This window comes from Phyllobates terribilis, unplaced genomic scaffold (genome assembly GCF_046119375.1).
Source record: "Phyllobates terribilis strain yellow unplaced genomic scaffold, ASM4611937v1 Scaffold_9__5_contigs__length_417890890, whole genome shotgun sequence".
Classification (NCBI taxonomy): domain Eukaryota; kingdom Metazoa; phylum Chordata; class Amphibia; order Anura; family Dendrobatidae; genus Phyllobates; species Phyllobates terribilis.
The window spans coordinates 87,254,049-87,279,712 of record NW_027362769.1 but is presented as its reverse complement, the minus strand read 5'-3'; the positions used below and the strand labels follow the sequence as shown (position 1 = coordinate 87,279,712).

The window sequence follows — 25,664 nt, the reverse complement described above, 5'->3', positions numbered from 1 at the left end:
TGAATAAAAGAATAGATTTAACATGTGATTCTCATTATGCTATCGCTTTAAATAAGTCAGATTTTACAATACATTATTAAATAGATATTTTAGGCCTAATGAGACTATCGTACTTACTTTGAAAATCCATGTCACAATGGCTGCATCATTTTATTTATTTTTTTGTTTTGTTTTTCAGAGGTCTTTTAAAATTAACATTTTATGAGTGCAAGCCTCATCAGAACGAAGCGATCTTATTCAATTATGTATGCTGTTTGTATTGTGAAATCTGGTGACAGATCAGCTTTAAAGGGGTTGTCCGACCTTAGGCTTCAAGTCTGCAATCACTCTCTGAACACACGCTGTGAGGAGCCTCCGGCGGCGGGCGCGTGGCAGCAATTATGTTATTTGTGTACATGCAGTCACGTGCCAACTAGACATTCGCAGCCTCTCTCAATACAGTTGTATTGAGTGAAGCCGGATACTTCTAGTCGGAATGTGGCCGAAATTATGCAAATCACATACTTGTGGTCACGTGACCTCCCGCCGCGGCAGAGACCGGAGAATCCGCTGCTAATAATAATTTTTAAACCGGCTCTAAAATCATTTCAACAGATGAATGAGCGTTTTGCTGGTTCATGGGGTGTTTTTTTTCCCCCCTTGTTTAGATGGGCAATAGCCTAAAGACACAATTTCTCCATTGCTGGCTTATCTAAAAGGACCATAAATCTCCTCCCCCTCTTATACCTTCTCCTATTTAGCAGCCCTTGAAAAAGAGATGGCATTCGGATGGCATTGTAAGAGTAGGTTCAAACGAGCGTACAGTTTTATCCAGAAAAGAGGGTGATTTTTTTTTCTCACTTGTCATCCGTATACAATCTGTTTTTACAGCAGCCGCTATTAATAATTTACAAGACCATTTACAGTTTCCTATATTACAGAATAGCAATGTATCCTTAAAAATCTGATTCTGTACTGTGGCTCCGTATGGCATTTTACCTTTTTTGCACACCCAAAGACTTGAATGGGTGAATCTCATCCGATTTATAGAAGAAACTTGTGCACGCTTTGATTTTTTTTTTTTTTGGTCATTGACAAAAAAAATCGCTTATCTTCACTGCTCCATTGAATAAGATTGGTCCAGTTTTTTTCACAGACGGCAAAAGTAGTCGTGTGAACGAGCCCTGATAGGTAGAAATTTTTTCAAACTATTTTTTTCTTTTGCATACGAGAAATCACTGACCAAACACTGAAGAAAATCACTGATGTCTGAATGAGGTCATAGTCCCAGCAGTTGGATAAATGTGTCACTCGGGCAGCTGATATAACTGGTCCCGCTAGAGGTAGAACAGGTACTTACTAAGCAAATTGGCCTTTGTCCACAAAAGTGAAATTTCATGCACCATTAATAGCGTTGTCTGTGCTCAAACAAGATAATGTAGTTAGACCAATAACCTAAAATCTTAGCACAGATGGTGCGATGTATAGATGCCTGACTCAGCGTTTCCCTTTAAATAAGTGCATTCATAAACATATTATTGGATCCACTGCGGGTGGAAGCGGATGATCTAAGATCGTTGCATGCTGTGCACCATTGTCACTTTGTATGTTTTTGTGTAGACAGCCGCTATCCTGAAAGTCTCAGTTTCCAGGATTATTCTAGATGGTGTATAGTGCAGAGCAGCAAATATACAATACACGTCCAGTGTATAATTACAAGAGATCAAGGCATCTTGTTTTACTATAATGTGGTGATTACAAGATATTAATGGATTTGTAGTGGGATGAGTCGGGCGTTCCAGACTTGATTGACGGCTGTTTATTGTTATCATTGAGAAATAATGTGTCTCTGAGCGTTCTTGAGGTTCTTGTCATATTCTTTCATATTTTTTTTTTAATTGAACCCTTATTCTTTTTTACTATTTCATGTATTTTCCATCTAGCCTGGTGATCGGGGAGGTGTTTGTAGCACTTTCAGATTAGACATGATTTACTGTCAGTTGTATTCATAAAACTATACTTACTAGGGTTTTGTAACCGGACAGAAGTATTAACTCCAACTCATTCAGACGTTTATTTTTTCTTGTATGTAAAAATAAATGATGGAGCGATTTTCATCAGTGTTTGTTCCGTGTGTCGATTTTTAACATACCGTATGTCATCATTAATTTTTTTTTTTGTATGCAAAAAAAATTGGAAAAGTATTTTCAGTGAAAATTGAACAGCACAAGGAAGCAGTCCGTATGCTTTTTCGGACAATTGGAGATGTCTCCGTTTTTGCTGCCTCTCGGTTCCCAGCAAAAGATAGACATGAACAATCCCCTGGGTTAAAATAGATGTCTGAATGAGGCTTAAAGAGGTTGGCAACTACTTTCTTTATTGATGGCCTATTCCAAGGATCCGTGGGGTGCGACACTCGGCACAACCGCCCATCAGATGTTGCCGTAACATAGAGCTCCGTCAAAACTTTAGTGGCTGCAGCCAGGTACTGTCGATACACCTACTTACCAAAATAAAAAACTCTAGTTCTATCTTATCCATTGAATAGGGAATGAGTTGCTGATTTCTGGGGGTCTGAATTTTGGGACCCAAATGATCCCAAGATGGGGGCTTTGGAACCCAAAGGATGGTGATCCACAGCTCCATCCTGCATGGAGCAGATGTGTGCATGTGAGGCCTCTGCTCCAGCCATTTCTTATGGGACTGTCTCATAGACAATGAATGGAGCTGAAGCTGTGCATCCGCATCTCTGCCTTTTTCAGCACTGGGCTTTAAAGCCCCATTTTTTGGGTTCCAGAGTGATAACTGACTCGCTGGATATCCCAGCGTTTGAACCTCCAAGAATCAGCAAGTTATCCCTTATTTCCCTAGTTGGGAACTTGCTCTTATTCTGCAGCCTCGTGTGCCCATAGATCCAGAGTATGACACTTGTAATGCAGCGGCTTGCTAGGGCATTACTGTAATGATCCAGGATGTGTTTTGGGCTGACCATGTACCTTCCCCCTCAGGTGACTGGTCACATGACTGTGACATAGTGCAGGTCCTATGCACACAGAATGTCTGATCACATGACTGTGACATCAGCACAGGTCCTGTGGGTGTGTACTACAGGATATATAAACCCTGATAGACTTAACACAGTGGTGTGTAAGGCGTGAGGCCTGTTCCTGTGTGGGACACCGCTAGAGTGTGAGGCCTATTGAAGCCTGGCGAAGCCTGAAAGGCGGAGGCTGGATCCTTAGCTGTGTAAGCGATCCCGGTAGCCTTGGAGGGCCAGAGGCTTGGGAGGCAAGAGCCTGAAAGGCAGAGGCTGGATGTTGGCTGTGTAAGCATACCAGTAGCCTTGGATGGTACAAGGGCTGGAGACCCCCCATCTGGGAAGCCGTAAAGCCACAGTGGTGGCAGATTAAACCTGAAGCAGCTAAAAACCCGCCAAAGGTAAAAACACTGCGTTATATGGACATTTATGTTGTTGCCTAGCTGAAGGCTGTAACTGGAGCCAAGTGGACGTGTCTGTCGCTGGAAAGGCTCCCGAATGTTATGTGTGTAATGTGCCGGTGAGCCACTAAGATGGACTGTGTGATAAGCAGTTATGAAGTGCAATAAACTGCTGAAGTGTGAAAACTGAAAAACGTGGCTGGTGTGCTTTAATTGACCCGGTGCAGCGAGTGTCCCCCAGTATGATGACTAGGGCTGCCTTACACACTGCAGAGACCAAGTGCGCCTGGGTTGCCAACAGTCCAGAAATTTCAGGACAGGGCACTTTTTTTGCCCTGTCTGTTATATAAAAAAATTGTATGGCGTCCGTGATTTTTTTTGACACTTGTGCAGATTATTATTTCATAATTTTATAGGTTATAGTCAATGCAGCTAATGTCTTCATATCAGAATTATGGGCTGTAGACGTGTATCACTTATAATCATAATGATTTAATTATTATTATTATTTTTTTTTCAATGTGTCCATCAAAAATGTTGTCTGTCCATAATTATTTGACAATTTGTCCAGAAAAAATAAAACGTCAAGTTGGCAAACTTGAAGTTTGCCTCCTCATAGCCTCCTGTCCATGGAAGAACCATATGTATAGAGAAATAATTTGGGGTCTGTCGTCTCCATAAATCTAGTGGTACATTCCCTTTTCTTAGGTATCCTTTGTAATGAGCTCCGTGGTAGAGGTAAAGTAGGTAACTTTGGATTATCAGATCTTTTCAGTGGGCTCGCCAGTGATCAGGCTCCGGGCTCCTTCCCTTTGTGGAATTTAGTGCAGGGTCATAGTTTCCTATTCTCCATTCCCGATTTCTGCTCGTAGCCGTATAAAACCGAGGGGGCGGAGGAGTATGATATATAATATGTGACAGCTGAATACCACGCTGAAGACATCCACGCTGCTAGGACCTTGTATACTTGGCATTGTGCAGCCCGATAATTACTGCCACCTGTGTGCCATGTTTGTGTAACACATACCGTAAAGTCACATTTCTCTTATATAACTGTGCTATGAAGATGTGCCGGATATTTCCTTCAGGTTTGTCTTGCTATATTCTGCATACTGTAGTTGTCTGCATGCAATCTGTAAGACCATGTTCCCACGTGACGTAAACGCTGCAGTTTATCCATTGTTTTTTTGGGGGGGTTTTTTTGGGTGCAGAAAATCTGCATTTAATTGTTTAAGCAAAGTGGATGTGATTTCTTGAAATCTCATAACCAATGTGCGTCTAAAGACACTGTTGAACTGTGCGTTTTTTATGGAGTTTTTTTTCTTGGATAGTCTGAAAAAACGCAAAAACACCCACGGAAAGCGTTTTTCAGTGCAGAATCAACGTTTTTCTATACAAAAAAATGAATTCTCCTTCAAATCTGCACCAAAAATGGATCAAATAAACAAAGAAATGGATAAAAGACAACAAAATATTATTGCGCGGACACCTTAAAAAATATGCAGAAAAAACGCAATTTTTTTTGCTACATGTGAACTAGGCCAAAGTCTGGCTGACCCAACTAGAGACGGGTACCATCCAAAAAGTCTTGGTTCACATTCATGCTGTGCTCTTACGTTGGAAGTTTTGTGTAAATCCTTTAAAAAAGGGATTGAGCTGGAAGCCGTGATGTTGCCATTCTCTGTATTGGGGCAGATGGGGTTACTTTGTCCTCGTCTAGTCTCCACTTCAACAGTGTCCATCTTTTTTAGGCGGACACAACAGCTTGGTAGATAACGCTTTTGTGTCGGCCTCAAAAACGTACAGGGCCGGGGTTATGGGAGGGCAGACTGGGCAGCTGCCAAGGCCCCCTTGCTCAGAGGGGACCCCTTGATTATCACCCAGGATATAATGACTTCTTCTGCTGCAGATATCAGCACAGTTTTGTAGACTAGCTAGTTTTAACTACACAACCAAGTGCCCATTAACCATCATTTAAAAATCACTGCGACCCGCTGCCCGGCTCGGCTTTCGTCTGCTCCAGTGCTGCCCCTCGGCCGTCGTGTGTGACTTTACAATAATGCTTTTTAGATTGTCTCAAGTGACTTTTTCACACTTCATCTGTAGAACCAAAGCCACATAAAGCTGTCATATTTGTTTACTGCAAACGATTATTAAGTACAGTGAGTTTTCGGTTACTGTCTTATATTTTGGAGTGAAGCTTCAGCTTTAATTGAAGGTAATTCCAGGACACTGGTATTGTAGAGAGCCTAGCAACAGCACCATCAGGGCAGGGGCGAGGTGTGACTCTGCGGAGTACTCCCCGTGCTGCTGCACATTCACAGCTTCTCCTCGCTTTCTTGTAGGATAAATAATGCACTGGGTATTGTACAGATGTTGTGGGTGGAGGGTAATGGCTCTTCACTCTTTTCAGAAATTCTAATCAAAGATCTGAAATTCTACCACATTATCTATTGCTTAGATTTTTGTACAATAATCAGGTCTCAAAAGGTTTGTGGCAGTACGGAAAGGAAATTGTTTACACGTGTGCATCCTCGCACAGATATGTATTCGGCCTCATTCAGACGTCCTTTTATTTCTACTCAAAAGACTGATTTCCATCAGTGACGGTAACTAACAGCACACGGATGGAATCCATGATCTTCATGGACCCATAGACTTGGATAGGTAATTTTGATCTGTGACTTGGATCAAAAACGGACATGTCTTCGTGATTTTTTTTTTGAGGACTACTGTCTCCTAAAAAAATACGGACATGTGACCAGCCCTATAGAATATAATGGGTACGTGTTCTGTCCGTAAAAATCACAGAACACAAATGTGACTCACGGACGGCTTAATGAGGCCTTAGGGTAGTGCACATTAAGTCTTTTTGCTGTGTTTTCGGCGCAGAAACTGAGCGGAAAATCTCAAGTTTTTGAAGGAGGATTTAGAGTATTTCCACTGTTTCTGTTCAAAAACCTCCTTATGCTCATGCCCTTAGACAGCTTTAGTAAATCTGTCCCAATGTGTTAATTCTGGGTCTTCAATCTTAGGCCTTCAAATTTGTTAGAAAGCCTAAAAAAACTCTGGCATGCTTCATCAGCTATAGTTCATTCACATGTAAAGCGCTATGGAATAAATGGCGCAATAATAATGAAGTATTCTCTTATAAAGTCATTACTTCCACTGAAGAAAAACTCCCGATTTCTAAAGAAGCCTGTACTAGTGAGCCATACAGCCGATGTATGCTAATACTTGCATGCACTAAAAAATTGAACACTTGTTTATACTTTCCACTTTAGTATTAATTTCATATCACAGATTTTCCTGATTGAATCCAATGGAAAAATTGCACAAAAGCCAGAATAAGAGTTTGTATATGCAATATATAGTCATTGCAGTTTGCTGTACGAGAGGCGGTGATGTGCTCTGAAACCAATATGTCCCTCTCTTGACCCACACGATGTCTGCCCCGGTGAGCCTCCTTCATCAGGACGTATGTTTGTGGAGCCTGTAGTATGCTGGAAGTCAGCGTTGTGCCAACAGGCACCAGCCTGGTGCACCAGGAGTCCATGTCCATCACATAATGGAAAACAAGGTCAGCAGGTGACCCAATAGAAGTCTATGTGGCCGGCTCTATGGCTTCTGTCTCAGCTGTTGCTCTGATTTATTAGCCTGCATTAGGTCAGTCGTTTTGGTTACTGTAGATAACATCAGTATTTCCACGTAATGGGAACATTTCCTGGCTGAAACGCAGGCTTACCTTGCTTTTGCCAGGAAAAAGTATCGAAAGGTTTAAATAATAAAAAAAAAATAATAAAAATCTAACCTTTAATTCGGTAGTTTATGTGGCTACATTCTTAGAACAACTGGATTGGGTTCAGAGGGACTTTCTTTTGGTACGAAGCGTTTTATAAAGAAATTTAGCCTGAATTTGTAAATAGTTTAGAGTCTAGTATTAAAGGGGATGTCTAGTGCTTTTTATATATTGATAACTTATCCTTAGGATAGATCATCAATATCAGATCATTGGAAATCTGACTCCCGGGACCTCCGCCGATCAGTTGTTTGCAACTCCCTCTTGGGCCACTTGTGTGCACAATGTACAGAGCTAGTACCGCACAGCTCAGCACACCATGTAGTGGTTGTTCTCGGGTACTGCAGCTCAGTTCCTACTGAAGTGAGTAGCAGCTGAGCTGCATGATCCCAATATGTGAATATTCCCAAGTGGGTTGCCCCATTAGGACCTGCTCCTATCCCTTTTTGCTGTAGTATAGGGTTGCCCCCTCTTCTATGGCTTACATGGTCAACCATTTATTTGAGGGTAAAGTGCACAAAAAGACTGGTTATGATTGTAGGGCTTAGAGGTTTGGGTGAGAATTGATCACCTGTCCAGCTGTAAGGCCTCATTCAGTTGTCCATTTTTCGTGTACGTGGTCTCCACAGATGTGCTATGAAATCATTCACTTGTCCATAATTTTTGGTCCAAGTAAAATCATGGAGACGTCCAATTTTGATCCAAGATTCGGATCAAAATCCGCAATACTAATCTATGGGTCCGTGCAAAAATTGGACAACACTCGGATGACATGTGAGTGCGGTTCGATTTTCATGGACTGTCAGAAAGGACATGTACAAGAAAAAGTGATGACACTCTGATCAAAATAATCGGTCTGTTTTTCTTGTATGTGAGAAAAACTGACATCTGAATGAGGAAAGAATTGTGTTTGTGAGACTAATAATTTTCCATCACTATATACTTGTAAATGATTCAATATTTTAGTGTTTCCCTCATTTTCTCGGCTCATCAGAGATGCTGTCAGGATTTTGCTAAATATGACAGCTGTTCGTATAAATCAGTTTTACCAGTTCAAAGAGTGACGTTGTTCCAAAGCCGTAGGATTACCAGTTATGCCATCATAAGAAGGACATATGCAATACTTTCCTTTTCTCCAAGCCGTTATATAGAGGAATAATACATAGTTGTACTGTAACCTGTTGCAGCCTGTTCTAGTGATATCGGAGATTAATGAACAGTTTGCCATTTTACTTCTTGTTTTTCGTTTGCTCTATCTGCTATTTTCCAGGGTGTGTAAATCTGGGAGGGTCTGATTGCTGGGGTGTGTTGTTTTGGGATAGTTGCAAAAAGCAGCTGTGAGTAAAGATAAAATTACAGCATCAGTACCATGGTGAAATGAGACGCTGGACGGTCCGCACGGCAAAACACAATATGCATATACTTTGTATCACCTTTTGTTTCCTCCAGGAGCTAGAATATACCCTATCATTTTTGGATTCTGAGAAATATCCATAACCCGCTAGACACATGACATGGCCGTTGGATTAATACCTGTTCAGCTGATATTTCCCTTGACTTATTCTGACAAACGTATTTTCTCTTGTACATAAAAAAGGACTAGTTTTCGATCAGATATTTTGATCCATGATCAAAAGCAGACATATCTCCATGACTTTTTGCTGATGCTTGTTCAGCAGAAGACGTGGACTTATGAACAACCCCATAGACTCTAATCAGTACTTGTTCTTTCTGTTAAAGGTGGTATAAGGCTATGTGCCCACGATGCAGAAATGCTCCGGATTTTTCCTGAGCATTTCTGCATCTCCCTGGCTGAAAAAACGCATGCGGATTTTACATGCGTTTTTTCAGCCAGGGACTAGTGCTTGTCACGCGTTTTGCACATGCGAATTGTCAAGCGCTTTCCAAGCAATTTTAGCATCACTTGGAAAAGTGCTTCACAACTTGGTCACACTATATAAATCCATGCAACCGGCATGGATTTATATAGTGTGACCCAGTAATAGTTAAAAAAATAAAAAAAAAACATTATACTCACCTTCCGATGGCCCCCGGTCTCCCCTGTAGCTCGCTGTGGTGTAAAAGGACCTTGCATGACGTCATTTAGTCATAAATGAAGTCATGGAAGGTCCTTTTAGACCATCGCGAGTTGCCGGGGAGCCAGGACGCATCACTAAGAAGACCGGGCGCCATCAGAAGTGGAGTATAATTTTTTTTTTTTATTTTAAATTCTTTTTTTTACAGGTACAATGGTACCCGGGTCTGGATGAGAGTCTCCTCTCCTCCAGACTTGGGTACCATCCGCACATTGAATCCCTTAATATCCGCATGTGCACATGTAGTTATGCGGATATTAAGCGTTTCAATGCAAGTTAATGGCGGCAAAAACGCTGCGCTTACGCAAAATAATTGGTAGTGCTGCGGATTTTTCCACAATGATAATCCGCAGCAGAAATTTCCGCAGCATGTGCACAGCACATGTGGATTATCATTTGGGAACATTGCAGACCTTCCACCAAGCGTTTTTTAAGCTTTTCTGCGGCGCAATTGCCGCTGCGGAAACGCTTAAAAAACGCATAGTGGGCACACAGCCTAAGGGGTAAAGTTTCTCCTGAAGAACGCCAAGTTGACACTGGGAGACTTGTATAAATAGTTGCTGGTTTGGCTTCTTTTCCTAAGTAATGTGAAAAGGCCCTTTAAAGGTTCAGTATTGACTTTTAGGATTGCCACTTGTAATAGATAGCACTAGAGTTCCTGTCTTTTTCCTCTCTTAAGAGCTATGTGCATGTTTTGATTCCCAGAGGAGCATTATAAGTCTCCCTAGGCAAACGTGTTACTCTCCACAAGGAGAAAAGCTATTATTTATTACGCGTTGCTTATATAGCTCCATCATATTCCATAGCTCTTTACATATATTCTCATCGCTGTCCCCTTTGGAGCTCACAATATAAATTCCAAGAAGCCAGAGAAGCCGGAGGGATGCCCATGCAAACACGGGGGAAAACATAAACTCCATGCAGATGTTGTCCTTGGTGAGATTTGAACCCAGGACCCCAGTGCTGCAAGACAACAGTGATAACCACTGAGCCACCGTGCTACCCCCTAGACCCACCATCAGGGGCCTCTCACCAAGCCAAATCAGTTCTTCTGCTTTGCACTGATGAGGAGCAAACACCTCAAAACTTTGGTCTGCAAATGGAGTTTCTGGTTTATCTTCTTATCCTAAGCTTAGTGTCAAGGCCCTTTTACAAGGGTCAATATTGACTTTTAAGATTAGTACCACTTCTTAGAAGTAGCAGAGTTCCTGTCCTCTTCTTCTCTTAAGAGGCTATTCGCTATCCATGGAAAAGACAGAACTTGTAAGTTAAAAAATGGACGTTTGAATGAGAGCTCTAAGGATTCACACAACATGTTTTGCTACATTTCCATGCCATTTTTCATGCTGTTGGTGTTTTCGAAAAAAAAAAAAAAAGCTAACCCAATGTGAAAAGACCTACTACAGTTGAAAAAGCTTTGGTTTGTGTCGTATTTGTGGCTTTTTGTGTGCGTGTTTTTTTTCTTCTAATGCATAATGCTCTGAAATATGTCTATTTTTCTGACTTCCTGTTAAAGGGAACCTGTCACCAGAAAAAAACGCTATTAACCTGCAGCTATAGGGCTAAATCTGCAGGTTAATAGTTTTACTAATCTGCCCGGCGTCTGCACTTAGCCAAATGCTGCGGGGGAAAAATAACTTTATTCTCCCCGGCAGCATTCAGGTTTCAGTCATAGGGGCGGCGCCGTGTTGGTACAGTCACCTCTCTGAGAGTGTAACTGTCTGCAACTGTGCCCCTGGCCCTAACTGACAGCCTGTCCCAACGCAGGGCCAGGTCAGTCAGGGCCAGGGGCGCGGTTACAGCCTCCATTCTGTATACTCAGAGCGGTGACTGAACCGGCGCCACCCCCGTGACTGAAACCCAAATGCAGCTGGGGGGAATAAAGTTAATTTCTCCCCGCAGCGTACGGCTAAGTGCAGGCGCCGGGCAGCATAATAACGTTATTAACCTGCAAATTAACCCCACATCTGCAGGTTAATAGTGTGTTTTTTCTGGTGACAGGTTCCCTTTAAGACTACAGGAAAAACTGCATGTGTAAAAATGCCACATGGCACCCAAGGAACCAAGCATGTTAAAAAAAAAAAAAAAAAAAAAAAAAAAAAAAAAGCAAAACATATGAAAAACTGTTTTTAAATTCATGCCATTTTTTTTAAAGCATTAAAAAAAAAAGTGTTTGATGGAGCCACAGTATAAACATAACTGGCATGTTTTACTTGAATCAGGAAAGTAAGATTTCTGCCCTGTGGATACAAAGGATCAGGTATCCAGCATATCCAATCCCTCTTTCCCCTGACGGTCTACGTATCATTACCTTTCCTTTACCGAAGTATTTAGTTATTAATTGTTGGCCTGGCATAGACAAAGATCTGACATTTCAGTCTAGAGTGAAAACTATTGACTGAGCACAGTATTCTCTTAATTTACAGATCTTGAATGTCTGTGTCCACCTTATTGATTTGTGATTGTGCTGATACTTTGTACAATATTCGAGAGAGAGCAAAAGCAATAACATGGGGATGTATGTCAGCATATTAGCAGCTCGCACGACTACAAGTATATCTGCGAGGAAAGAAAATTCTTTTACCCCCGTAGTAGTCAAGTTCAGTGAGCTCTTCGTTCTATCTCTGAATGAAAGTGAAAAAGTCAGATGATCACTCGCGGACTTCGTCGTTTACACATGGGGCACATATTATTTTTAACGCTGCCACTTGTGCATTGGAGATCTGCTGAGTGGGTGCTATGCTCTTGATACTTTAATTTACTAGGTCATCTGAAAGTGTCTGTTGACAGGTGGTTGTACGTGCGTGGATCATGAAAGACATAAAATGAAATAAAAATAAAATAATAAAACATTTCAATAAAATAAGTACTGTCAATAAAAAGCAAACTGCTTTCAAAATCAAAGTTGGTTTAGTTTCCAGCGCTGAATTATGCATGTAACGTTTCAGCCAGAATCTACACTTTAAAATGTAAAAAGGGAATTTGATCCTGACATTTGTCACAAAGTATCTCCTCACTAGTTTAACCCTTTGTTTAGTATGGTGCTTTGCTTGCAGTTCACCGCTGTTGAATAGGACATTTTTGTCGTTTGTTGTGTCGCTAGAAAGACTGAGACATGTCACCTAAGAGGATTAACTGTGTATTCCTCTTCCCTATGACCTTGACATTGGATAACACTTGTGTCTGTGATCTCCAGCTCGTCTCATTCTGCTGTACTGATCTCCAGTATGAAACACCTGCCGTCTCCTCCTAGCATCTGCTCAGATTATATGGAAGCCAGGACCGAGTGTCTGCTTTTCACCAAGGACTCTACTTGTTAGGCACGTAAATTGTACAAATAAAGATTAAACCTTTTGTCATATCCGTCCTCTGCTCAAAGTGTTCTCTAAATGCTGGGCTTAGACATGTCGACCTAGGCTGGTAAATGATCACTGATTCCAAGCTAATCGGCTCTGCCTGTTTAGCCTAGCCAAACAGAACCGTAGGTACACAGAACAATTTCTAATACCGTGATAGAATATCATTGTTCTCGGCAGCACATCACCTGTTTACACAGGACCATGTGCTGCCGAGAATGATGATTTTATTTAATCTAGCTAAGAATCTTTGCACTTGACGATTGAGCATTTGGCCAGTGCATTGAATGATTGATTGCCTGTTTAGATAGTCGAGAATGTTTTGTTCCTGCACATACACTCTGCTCAGCATGATTGACTGGTTTCCACTCTGATTAAAGCACAGACCTGAAATAACTGTACTCTGTGCTTCAGTGTAACTTAACAGGAAGTGTGCAGCTTAAGGTCACATGACTGCATGTGACGGGGGATGGAATAAAATTCAAACTGCAAATAATTTTACATCTAAATTTTTCTAACAGTCGTTTTAACCATGTAATTACCGGAGAGCCCTTATAATCACATAATTGTTTCTCTTAATTTTCTTTGCTCCATGCAATGATTAAAGCCCCCAAAACATGACATTAATTTGCATAGTGGGAGCCAGTGACTGGGTAGATATTAGTAGTTGTAAAGCAGACTACAATATACAGGGGGTTCACACATGTTTTAAACCCAGCTGCTGTCCTTTCTCACACAGGAAAGTGTCATAGATAAAAAGATCCATCTGCAGGGGCAGAAAGACAACTGTGATGAGCCTAATATAGCAGAAAGTGATGGAATGTAAGAACACGCTGTGAGCGGAGACGGAGTATTTATAGTTTAAATGAATCAAAAGCCATCCAGACTGAAATATTCACACAAAGGGTTTCAATTTCTGAACATTGCTGGTTCATTTATTCTTTATACTTATTGAGAATAAATTACCAGTTCTACTCTTACCATGTAGTCCACAATATTTATTTTGTCCTGGTTTTGTTCTTTCCGATGCCATCTGACTGTTATACATAAGTATTGTGCAAAAAGCACTTCTCCATCCAACAGTGTCCAGTAAAATACATATATACTTTTATACATGGGGTTCTGCTATGTTGTATGGGAGCAGAATGATCACATGAACAGTCTTTCCTAAACAGCTTTTGTAGGTCCATGAGAACGACTGACTTGTATGTAGTTGATGGGCGCTCATTAAAGTGTCAAAATTGGCTGATCTTAATAGGCCTGTACAATGGTATCCATTTTCCAAAACAGCATCCGTTTGATGGATCTGTCTTAACTGTTAATCAGAGCCCATATTAGTGTATGGGTGACAGATGCATCCATCACAACCTCCGTTTAATGCATCTCTTGGGTTCTTTTCCCAACGTATATGTTAAATGGAGGTCAGAAAACGTGATGTGAACTTTCCAATGTGTATGGGCTCAGGCCAACAGTCCATCAAACCCAAAATTGAACAGATTGGGTTAAGTAAATTATACAGACTTTAGGGTGACTAATTATATAAAAAAAAAATTGAAGAGCAAAAACATACAAATTGATATTATCTTTTTTAATGAATAATGAGCTGAGCGTTTCGCCCCGCTTGCTCACGGGGGAATGTGTGGCCAAACCTGTATCCTTCAGATTCTTATAGTGGGAGTTTGCCCCAGCAACCAACAGAGTGATGGTATTAAATTCGCAGGATTCATGTTGAAAGTGCTTGTGCCACAATAAACATGTATCGCATATCCACACAATAGGGGATAAATGTCTGATCACTGGAATCTCTATCGAGCACTGAGAAAAGAGTTTGATCACGCTATCACTTTATTCATTGTCAGTAGGGTGACCTAAACTGCTCAGCTCTTGTGCTCAGTCCCTTTCTAAGTTAGTTTTTGAGGTAGTAAAATAAATAAAATTTCTACCAATGTTTTTCCATAAAACTTTTTTTTGAGGCGCAGCTGAGGAGGCAGTTTTGACAAGAGTGAATATTTGATGTACAAAAATTTTTCTGCCTATTATGGGAACACAACTTTGTGCATATTTTAAAGATTTAAATGGGTTTCCCGTGAACAAAGTACATGTTAATCAATAGATCTTGGAATAAAATAAGTTCCACAATTGGATGTGTTTAAAAAAAAAATGTTCCTGTGCTGAGATAATCTTATAAATGTGCCCCTGCTGTGTACTGTGTAATGTCTGTGTCTGACCGTGCAGGAGCATGGTCTGATCATACACAAGTCCTGGCCACCGGTAGATGCAAAAGATAGGATACCAAATTGACAGCATGGGATCTCAGCTACTGGCTTCTGTGAGTTAAAACATATCCCTGCCTGAATAAAAGCTTATTTTTATAATCCAATACTGTGCTGTCTGTATACTCTGTTTTGCTTCCACCCCTGGCCTGGAACTGTGGTATGTTCAGATCATGGACTGGAGCAGCTCTGCACTTTGAGACACAGCCATTACACAGTACACAGCAGGGGCACATTTATAAGATTATCTCAGCACAGGAACATGTTTGTTCATAACATTCAATTGTGGAAATTATGATTATTCCAAGATCTATTGATTAAAATGTACTTTGTTCGTTGGACAACCCATTTAACGATTTTGGCCACTAGTGAGGCCCAGATAACTCCGTGTTCTGGTTGGCGAGATCCCAGTAGTAAAAGATTGAGAAGCTGTGCCATGCTATATAATAATCTGATTTTCCTGCTCGGAAAAAGACACAGAATAATACTGCTCTGTTAGCAGCAGAGAAGGGCCAACATCCTTTTCGCTCTACTCGTTCCCGGTCACTGCTTTCTAGCCTGTATTTACTGCTCACTCTGCACTGGGAAGTTACTAGGGATAAGTAATGATACAGAAGCCTGCGAGGGTCAAACTTTGACATTTAAGACTATATCACAATTTATAACATTTTATGTGAATTTATGGCATAATCTTCTCTTTCACTTGGAGATTTTCTCAATGTGACCAGATGAATGTATATAAAGATTTTTATCCGAGATCACTATTTTATCCACAGTATGTATGTGGCATGACAGCATGTGGGAGCCTTTGTCTGGTTTATTTTCATGCAGCGTATGTACCCCCAGGGCAGGATATGAGAGCTATTATCTAAAAATCCAGAGATTAATGCTGGAGCGCAGTTAAACACTGAGGGCTGTGTGCGGAGAAGGGGTACTCGGCTAAAGTACCACTGATACTATCTAAGCATTGGGTCAGACTGAGCTCCTGGCAATGTCCTTGCAAGCTCTGCAAAACCTCGCTGTGCACGGAGGAGAGAGATCCCCTTGCCACTCATGACCTGCTTAAGAAGAAGTGTGAGATGTTACATTTATTGTTTTAGCGTGCATTTCTGTGATCTGCTAATTTCCTCTCTGTTTCAAGGCTAAAAAAAAAAAGCAGTGGTTGGTTAATTAGATTTCTTATGGACTTGCTCTATGCTTAATAAAGTTTCTGTTAAGAGGTATACTTTTGATGTGAAAACTTTCAAGTGATGCCAATTTCTTTGGCCTTTGGGACACCTCAACGCGTTATAATTTTTTATTAGGTTCAACATTAACATGCACCAACATTGCCCCACCAAAACTGTGAACTGGAGGAATTCCTCCATGTGATAATCCCCTCCAAGAATGAAGCCCCACCAGCATCCAACTGATTGCCACGAGTCCTGATTATTGTGTTGCATCTACCAGAGTGGGAGGTGCCCAACCAACTTGTTGATGAGGGGCCGTTTCACCAAATGTATTTGTCTTAGGAGGAAGTCTGCTCCAAAATGTCAAGGATAAGATGCTGGTGTCTATAGTGGCTCGGGAGCCACATATAGACCTTGTGATGTGTTGCTCCTCATCTGTAGATACTGTTGTCCATCAGTGACTAAAGACGCATCCATTGTCTGAAACGTGTCAGGAGTGTGGTTTGCTACATGCGGATTCCCTATGGATATAAACATATTGCTTGACAGTTGTAACCTTTGCGCTGGGTTGTCCTTGACTATTCTGCACCAATGATGGTAGAATGTCGTAGCTTTCCTGATACTGTGATCGAAAACATGTCACCAGAAGTTGACACCTTAATCAGAAGCGTATCAATGGCATTTTTTGTATGTGGAGTATTTTTTTGTAAAAGTGTCAGAGAACATTGCTCATAAATGAAATCTACAGGGTGGGCCATATATATGGATACACCTAAATTAAATGGGAATGGTTGGTGATATCAACTTCCTGTTTGTGGCACAATTAGTATATGGGAGGGGGAAATTTTTCCAGATGTGTGGTGACCATGGTGGCCATTTTGAAGTCAGCCATTTTGGATCCAACTTTATTTTTTTCAATGGGGAGAGGGTCATGTGACACATCAAACTTATTGAGAATTTCATAAGAAAAACAATGGTGTGCTTGGTTTTAACATAACTTTATTCTTTCATGAGTTTTTTACAAGTTTATGACCACTTATAAAATGTGTTCAAAGTGCTGCCCATTGTGTTGGATTGTCAATGCAACCCTCTTCTCCCACTCTTGACACACTGATAGCAACACCGCAGAAGAAATGCTAACACAGGCTTCCCTTATCCGTTGTTTCAAATGCTGGAACCAAAATGGCCGACTTCAAAATGGCCACCATGGTCACCACCCATCTGGAAAAGTTTTCCCCCTCCCATATACTAATGTTTCAAAAACAGGAAGTTGATATCACCAACCATTACCATTTTATTTAGGTGTATCCATATAAATGGCCCACCCTGTATAACTTAACTTTTCTAAAACTGCCTGCCAAGGGTGTTTTTATGAAGGTTTTTGGGTTCTAAGCTCTACCAGATCAATATCTAGATATCATCATGGGTAATGATGGATTTGATGCAGGACTATTGATAATAACCTTATATCTGTTACTGATTACGTTTCTAGTCTGGAGGCTTAATGAGGTAAGTGTAACTCCAAGGTGAGGTGTAATGAAGCTGTGGAGTTCAGCCAAGTCTGATTCAAGTTCGTTGATAAGTTAATTTGTCCATTTAGCATAAAAATCCCTGCTTGAGATAGACCAAGAAAGAGTTTCCTTCTCCACATATTTGATTATCTATCAGTAGCTTAGATCAGGAGCTTACTATGTCTGTCGTCCATTAAAAGGTCAACTATGTGTCAAATTATATGATGCTTTTTTGTAATATTTTTGGACAGGACAATGCTAGAATTTGTGCATTCAACAGAATTGGAACATGCCACCCGCTGACTATCTGATATTGCCTAAAGGGAACGTGTCGCGTCAAACATTCTGTCCCATCTGGTGGCTAAAGTGAGGGTGGAGATTTATATTATATTATTTTATTATTTAAAGTCCTTCAGCTTGATCTCGAGCCGATGTGATGGATGAACACTGTGTAGGAAGATTGATCTTGTGCAAGCCTAGATAGATCCACAAGGGTCTTCTCCACCATTAGCTTGATCATCTTTTGACATTCCCATAAAAGAGGTTAAAGAGAATCTGTCAGTAGGATCAACCCTCCTAAGCCGTATAATATGGGCATGTAGGTCATAGGATTCTGAATAAAATTATAACTTGATATCTGCAAGTCAATGTCTATTCCAGAAATATCCTAATTTTTCTTAATATGTAAATGAGCTGTTAAGATCTAAGGGCCGGACATAGATCTTCCTCAGAATCTGCCTCCAGAGATTATTTAAAATGAAAGGAGGGGTTATCGGTGAGACATGTAGATCAGGAGAGCAGACTGTCAGTCATTACATGTCTCACACTAACACCCTATTTTAATTTAAAATAAGCTCTGGAGGTGGATTCTCGGGGAGATCCATGTCCGGCCCAGATATTTAAACTGCTCATTTACATATTAAGAAAAATGTGGATTTCTATGAAATAAGACATCAGTTTGCAAATGTCAAGGTGTCATTTTATTCATAATTTGCATGCCCATATAGATGGCTTAGGAGGGTTGATCCTACTTACAGATTCCCTTAAAGATGCGCCAAATTCATTAACAATTGTGCACTTTAAAATGAGTTTAGCTGCCATGTACCACTGCAAGAAATGTGCTTCAGTCTCAGCTTGAAGGACATTCGTTGTAATTTGCACCACTTTTAAGCTGGAAATTGTGATGAATTTGTTGGCATGCACCTTCAGGCAGAGCTACACCCCGCTTTTCATAAAGTTGGCAAAAAGTCAAGTCACAAAATGTTTGAGCAGCTAAGAGTTTCACAAAAATTTAGCAAAATTTCAAACCGCTTTACACCAGAATTCTGGCAAAAACTGTTTGATGAATTGGCCCCATCGTTTTTTAAGAAAACGACACAGATAAACCTGTAAATTATTTATTTAAATCCCTGTTTCCTGAGGGCTAAAGAGTCCAGTAGGCGGTCCACAGCAAATAAGTGTACATACAAAAAATAGCTGATTGTCATGTGGGCGGTCCTACACAGTGAGAAGGAATTTACATCAGTAAATGACAAAGTTGTACTAAATCTTTTCAGACAAAATTATATATCAATCTACTCAGTTCTTTCTGCTTAATAACACGCTGCCTGGAGATGGGCCACCATATTCAACACGACGGATTCACTTTACATTCTGGCATCATATGCGATTGTATTACTGTGTAAAGATTCCGATCTATGTGTTCGTATTGGTAAATAATTTATTATTAGCAATTTTTCCTATCTTTTGGTCTTATGTTTTGTGTGATGATTTTTTTTTTCATTTGAAGTGGCATTTACTGTGCTTTGTGGCTTTGTGGGTGAAAAAGAAACCCTATTCACAGACAAGGAAGTGCACATCTCAACCCTAGTGATCGTAGACTCGTGTAAGCCACAGATGATGAGGGTTTTGTTTGTATAACTTCCTTCTTCGGCTGACAAAAGGCTTTACATTCCTTATTGCGATGAATCTTTTCCGAGCAATGCTTTCACTATAGGACATTCAATTGGCATATTAGACTTGTGTTATAGTATTAGAACTCATCTGCACAGTTGTGTGAATCCAAAAGAAAATAAGTGTAGCATGGTTCGTGACCATTGCTTTTGGAGTAATGAAGGAATGGTTTTGGTACAAAAGAATATTTTTTTATCAATTTCCCATGTTTTGTTTAGAAGAACTGCTTATAATGGACAATCTGAGTATGGCCTGCCCACTGTATGACCACCCATTTGACAACTGTTAAATTCTTGTACTACTGGTACTGTATTGCCCACAACCCTTTTTCCATTTTTTGTGATACTTGTCAATAAAATCTATATTTTAACAATATTATTTTTCTTGCGTTTTTCAATTGTTTAGCTTAAAATGTAGGAATCCGACATCCCTCCTTCAGATGTTCGATGACTGACTGGGACCATACACAGAATTTCTATAGCACAATCATGATGGTGTCCTGGTCCATTGAAGCACATGCATATTCAACTTCACAAGCATTAGATGCATCAGTAACAAAGGCAGGGGTATAAAGTCATCATGCTGTGTCAGACTGTCAGGGACCCACCAGTAGCATTGCCTCTGGGGACCTACTTTTCAGTTACATGTAAATATTACATTACCCTCATTCACAAATTTGTCTATGCTTTTATATAACAACAAACTTGGTAGTTTGTTAAATTAATGATGAGATGCTACCCTTGACTGTACATAGTGAATTAAGGGTATTATGCCAACTAATATAGTTCCTACTCCTGCATAGGGGCCCACCAGGGGATTCACCTGTCCTCCTGTGGGCCAGTCTGAGCCTGATGAGATGCACCAGTAAGAAAGTCATAGGTGTGAAGTCGCTTGAATGTCTTGCGTTATATGATATTGACGTTCTCTTGCTCAAATTGCTCTACAGTGGAAATTATCATTTTGTATTGTGACCTACTTTGCTGAATGATTTTATGTTCCTCTCATCCATAATCACTGATGATTTATATGGAGTACAGAAATCTCCAGCTCCTAACGAACATTTAGAAAGTATTTCCGCTTTCTAATAATTATCCTGCTGGAGCCGCCGTCGCATATTTGTCTCCTGTGATTGTAGCTCTTTGCGGATGACAGGGAGTGGAGTGACGTTTCCCTGTGTTTAGTTTGACTTCCTAAGATAATTTCATTTGTAGAACTCTGTTTTCCCATACTTTATTGTAATTAGGTCATTTTGACCCACTGACCCCTCTGTCCTCAAATAAAAGCAGATGATTTGTTTATGGGAGGGTCAGAGATCACTAAGACAGCTGCATAGACCCGAGTGAGGGAGTCTTGGATAGAAATTTGTAGAATCGGCAGAATGAGCTTTTCACTTGTCTCCGGCTGTTGGGGTTGGGGGGAGAAAATTCCCATATATTATTTTAATCTGCTATCTGACCTCATCACCTGAAAATCTGCTCATCCCTATTGTCTGAAAACCTGTACCGTGTAAAATGCTATGATTTTGCTGTGCGATTTAGGTTACATTTATTTATTCATATGACAGCCCTTGGGCTAGGTACACACTGCATTTCAGGCAGGCACAATAGTGTAGTTGATTACGTTACTGTGCCCAGTAGAACGGGTGACCACTGGCAATAAGCTTTGGCGTTCAGCCTCTTGACATTACTCCATATTACCTACTTGGCTGTGAACAAGGTCCAGGTTGGAACAAAATGTTGATCGCACTATCTGTATTGTAGCTAATTATGCTGACGCGTCAATAAATCATTCCTTGGTTCTACCAAGTGCGGTGGTTGTTTGCTTTTCGTTAGGCTACATTCACATGTTCAGTATTTAGTCAGTATTTTATATCAGTATTTGTAAGCCAAAATCAGGAGTGGAACAGTCCAGAGGAAAAGTATAATAGAAACACGTCACCTCTTCTGCATTTTTCACCGACTCCTGGCTTACATATACTGACCAAATACTCAATGTGTGAATGTGGCATTACACTGAGACCGCTCTCTTTACCACTGTGCGCCTACAAGCATATCCAGAGTGCTAATCTGCTACTATACATTCTCGTGCTGATCTGAAAAGATGGACAATGTAGAGAAGAAGCACAAATGCTGATCAGGTTAAAGTCTAAATTCTGTGTCAACTCTGCCGTAGCTACAGTGGTGTGAAAGTGTTTGCCCTCTTACTAATTTCTTATTCTTTTGCATGTGTGTCACACTTAAATGTTTGAGATCACAAAACAAATTTAAATATTGGACAAAGATAACACAAGTAAACACAAAATTCAGTTTTTAAATGAATAAGGGAAAAAGAAATCCAAACCTACAGGGTCCTGTGTGAAAAAGTGATTGCTCCCGCCCCCTTAAAACATAAATTAACTGTGGTTTATCATATTTTTGGGAAGCTGAGTTGAATCTCCCTAACCACAGACAGGCCTGATTACTGCCACACCTGTTTTCAAACAAGAAGTCACTTAAATAGGACCTGTCTGACAAAGTGAAGTAGACCAAAATGATGATAAACAAAGTAATGGAGATCTATCAATCTGGAAAAGGTTATAAAGCCATTTCTAAAGCTTTGGGACTCCAGCGAACCACAATGAGAGCCATTATCCACAAATGGCAAAAAAATGGAACAGTGGTGAACTTTCTCAGGAGTGGCCAGCCGACCAAAATTACCCCAAGAGCGCAGCCATGACTCATCCAAGAGGTCACAAGACCCAACAACAACATCCAAAGAACTGCTGGCTTCACTTGCCTCAGTTAAGGTAATTGTTCATAACTCCACCATAAGAAAGAAACTGGGCAAAAATAGCATGCATGGCAGAGTTCCAAGATGAAAACCACTACTAAACAAAAAGAACATACAGGCTAGTCTCAGAAAACATCTTGATGATCGCCAAGACTTTTGGGAGAATACTCTGTGGACTGACGAGGCAAAAGTTTAACTTTTTGGAAGGTGTATGTCCCATTACATCTGGAGTAGAACTAAGACAGCATATCAAAAAATTAACATCATACCAACAGTAAAATATGGTGGTGCTAGTGTGATGGTCTGGGGCTGTTTTTCTGCTTCAGGACCTGGAAGACTTGTGGTAAATGGAACCATGAATTCTGCTGTCTACTAAAAAATCCTGAAGGAGAATGTCCGGCCATCTATTCATGACCTCAAGCTGAAGCGCACTAGGATTATACAGCAGGACAATGATCCAAAACACAACAGCAAGTCCACCTCTGTATGGCTTAAGGAAAACAAAATGAACACTTTGCAGTGGCCTAGTCAAAGTCCTGACCTTAATCCGAGTGAGACCCTGAGGCATAACCTTAAAAAGGCGGTTCATGCTCGGAAACCCTCCAATGTGGCTGAATTACAACGATTTTGCAAAGATGAGTGGGCCAAAATACCTCCAGAGCGTAGTAAAAGACTCATTGCCAGTTATCGCAAATTCTTGATTGCAATTGTTGCTGCTAAGGGTGGTCCAACCAGTTATTAGGTTTAGGGGACAATCACTTTTTCACACACGGCCCTGTAGGTTTGGATTTCTTTTTCCCTTAATAATAAAGACCTTCATTTAAAAACTGCATTTTGTGTTTACTTGTGTTATCTTTTGTCTAATATTTACATTTGTTTTCTGAAACATTTAAGCGTGACAAACATGCGAAAGAATAAGAAATCAGGAAGGGGACAAATACTTTTTCACACACCACTGTATATATTTTTTGTCTGCAGTAAGGAAACCATATACTACCAAGAAATTCCAAATAGCCATAGGGCCATAGTTTGTCCTGCAATAGAATGATGGATATTACAATGTGTTTGTATTAAGTCCATCTGAAACCAAAAGGCTATGTTCACACACTGTTTATGCTGCATTTTTTTTCTGCGGCCAAAACCTGCTCTCTTGACAGTAAAAACAATGCTTTCAAACTGTCCGATTTTGGGCGTTGTTGGTTGAAGTTCTCCAACTACAGATATTTTACTCTGATAGTAACAGAAAAAAATACCATTGAAAAATCTAAATCCCTTTTTTGCATTAAGGTTCTAATAGATTGCATACTGCCTCCATGATGATATTTTTGTTCGTTTTAAGAATATTTTGTTAGATTATGACTGCAGTGACTTGTATCGTTGCAATCATGAAGGAAGAACAGATGTTTCACCCACAAAGCTGCGTAGCCTATTGTAACTGCTGTTCTTCTGCAAATTCATGCTCATGGCTTTTATTTTATTTTTTTTTAAATCCAAAACATTTTTATTGAGTTATAAACATAACAATATAGAAAGTACCAGATCACATGAGTACAGTGGTATTTACAAAAAGTAAAAAGACACATTAGCAAAAAGCATATGAAAAAATCATTTACTGTACTTCAGATCTTGGATATACAGTGCCTTGAAAAAATATTCACACCCTGTGAACTTTTCCACATTTTATTGTGGTTTTAAGTGATAAACTAACACAAAGTAGCAAGTGATTGTGAAGTGTAAAGGAAATGATACATGGTTTTCTAATTATTTAAAAAATATAAATCTGAAAATTGTAACGTGCATTTGTTTTCAGCCCCCCTGTAATCTGATAACAATAAATAAAATCCTGAGTGACTAATTTCCTCCAAGTCACATAATTGGTAAATTGAGTGCAAATATGCATAATTTATTGTCAGTATAACTACAGCTGTTCTATGAATGCCTCAGAGGTTTGTTTAAGAACATTAGTGATCAAACCGCATCATGAAAACCAAGGCGCACACCAGATGGGTCAGGGATAAAGTTGTGAAGACTAGTAAAGCAGGGTTAGGATGCAAAACCATAGGCCAAATTTTGACCATGTCACTTATCACTGTTCAATCCATCATCCAAAAATGGAAGGAATATGGCACAATTGCAAACCTACCAAGACATGGCCGTCCACCTAAACTGATATCACAAGCAAGGAGAGCACTAATTAGACAAGCAGCTAAAAGGCCCATGGTCAATCTGGAGAAACTGCGGAGATTCACAGCTCAAGTGGGAGAATCTGGCCACAGGACAACTATTGGTCTTTTACTCTACAAATCTGGCCTTAATGGAAAAATGGCAAGGTGAAAGCCATTTTTTGAAGCAAGCCATAAGAAATCCCATTTGCAGTTTGAAAAAGCCATGTAGGAGGACACATCTAGCATGAGGAAGAAGGTGCTCTGGTCAGATGAGACCAAAGTAAAAGAAGACCTTTGAGTTTGGGAATTTCTTCCTATAACAGTCCCACCTCTACAATAAGACGACAAAGTATTATCTCCCCTGGAAACTTATCACTACAAAGGTTACAAATATTATTAAAATCCCCCAGTATCATTAGAGGTATAATCTAGCCATACTGCAAGTCTCTCAAGAATCTTTTTAACAGGGATATTTGAGTATGGAGGAGGTATATAGACTACAACAATGATGCATTCAAAGTGCTGGATTTTACATTTAACCCCAACAACAAATCTACCTTCAAGGTCTTTCAAAGAGGCAATATGCGTAAATGGAATATTTTTATGTACAATTAGACTAACACCCTTTGAGTAATAAGAATGTAGGGTATACATTCCAAGAAATAAAATCACCCATAGTACCCATCTTTAGGAACGCCCATGGAAGATGATCCTTGCCTTTTGAGTTAGCCATTTTCCAGACTCTTAAAAGTATCCAAATATTGGTGCAGAAGCATTCCAACCACCGCGCCTCTCCATCTCCCCCAGCTGCCAGAAGTTAAGGTGCCATCTTGGATTTCGGGCCAGTGCCGACTCTTCATCTCTTCCCTGCTTCTTTGAGCGCGTCATGACACCGCCATGGACCGGAGATCAGCTCCCCATCGTTTAGGCACTTAAAGGAAGCAGGTGAGTCAAGCACTGGTCCGTTCCTCTGTCTCTAAATGGCTTGTTCAGGCTGAGTGCCGCAGGAGCTGAAGGAAGGAAAGTCTCACCGCATGCACTGCTCCGCGACACCCCTCCATTGTGCTCATATCTAATAATCATTAAAAAAAAACGCAGTTCATACTTTCCGGCTTGTTTTTCATGCGTGGGCATGATTTATTTATTTATTTTTTTA

At 40.3% G+C, this 25,664-nt stretch overlaps 1 protein-coding gene across 3 annotated transcripts in view; it reads left to right on the top strand.

Annotated features, from left to right (window-relative positions):
* AGAP1 (ArfGAP with GTPase domain, ankyrin repeat and PH domain 1) overlaps nucleotides 1-25,664 on the top strand; it is a 457,154-nt gene that overhangs the window by 13,288 nt on the left and 418,202 nt on the right. The window lies entirely within an intron of this gene.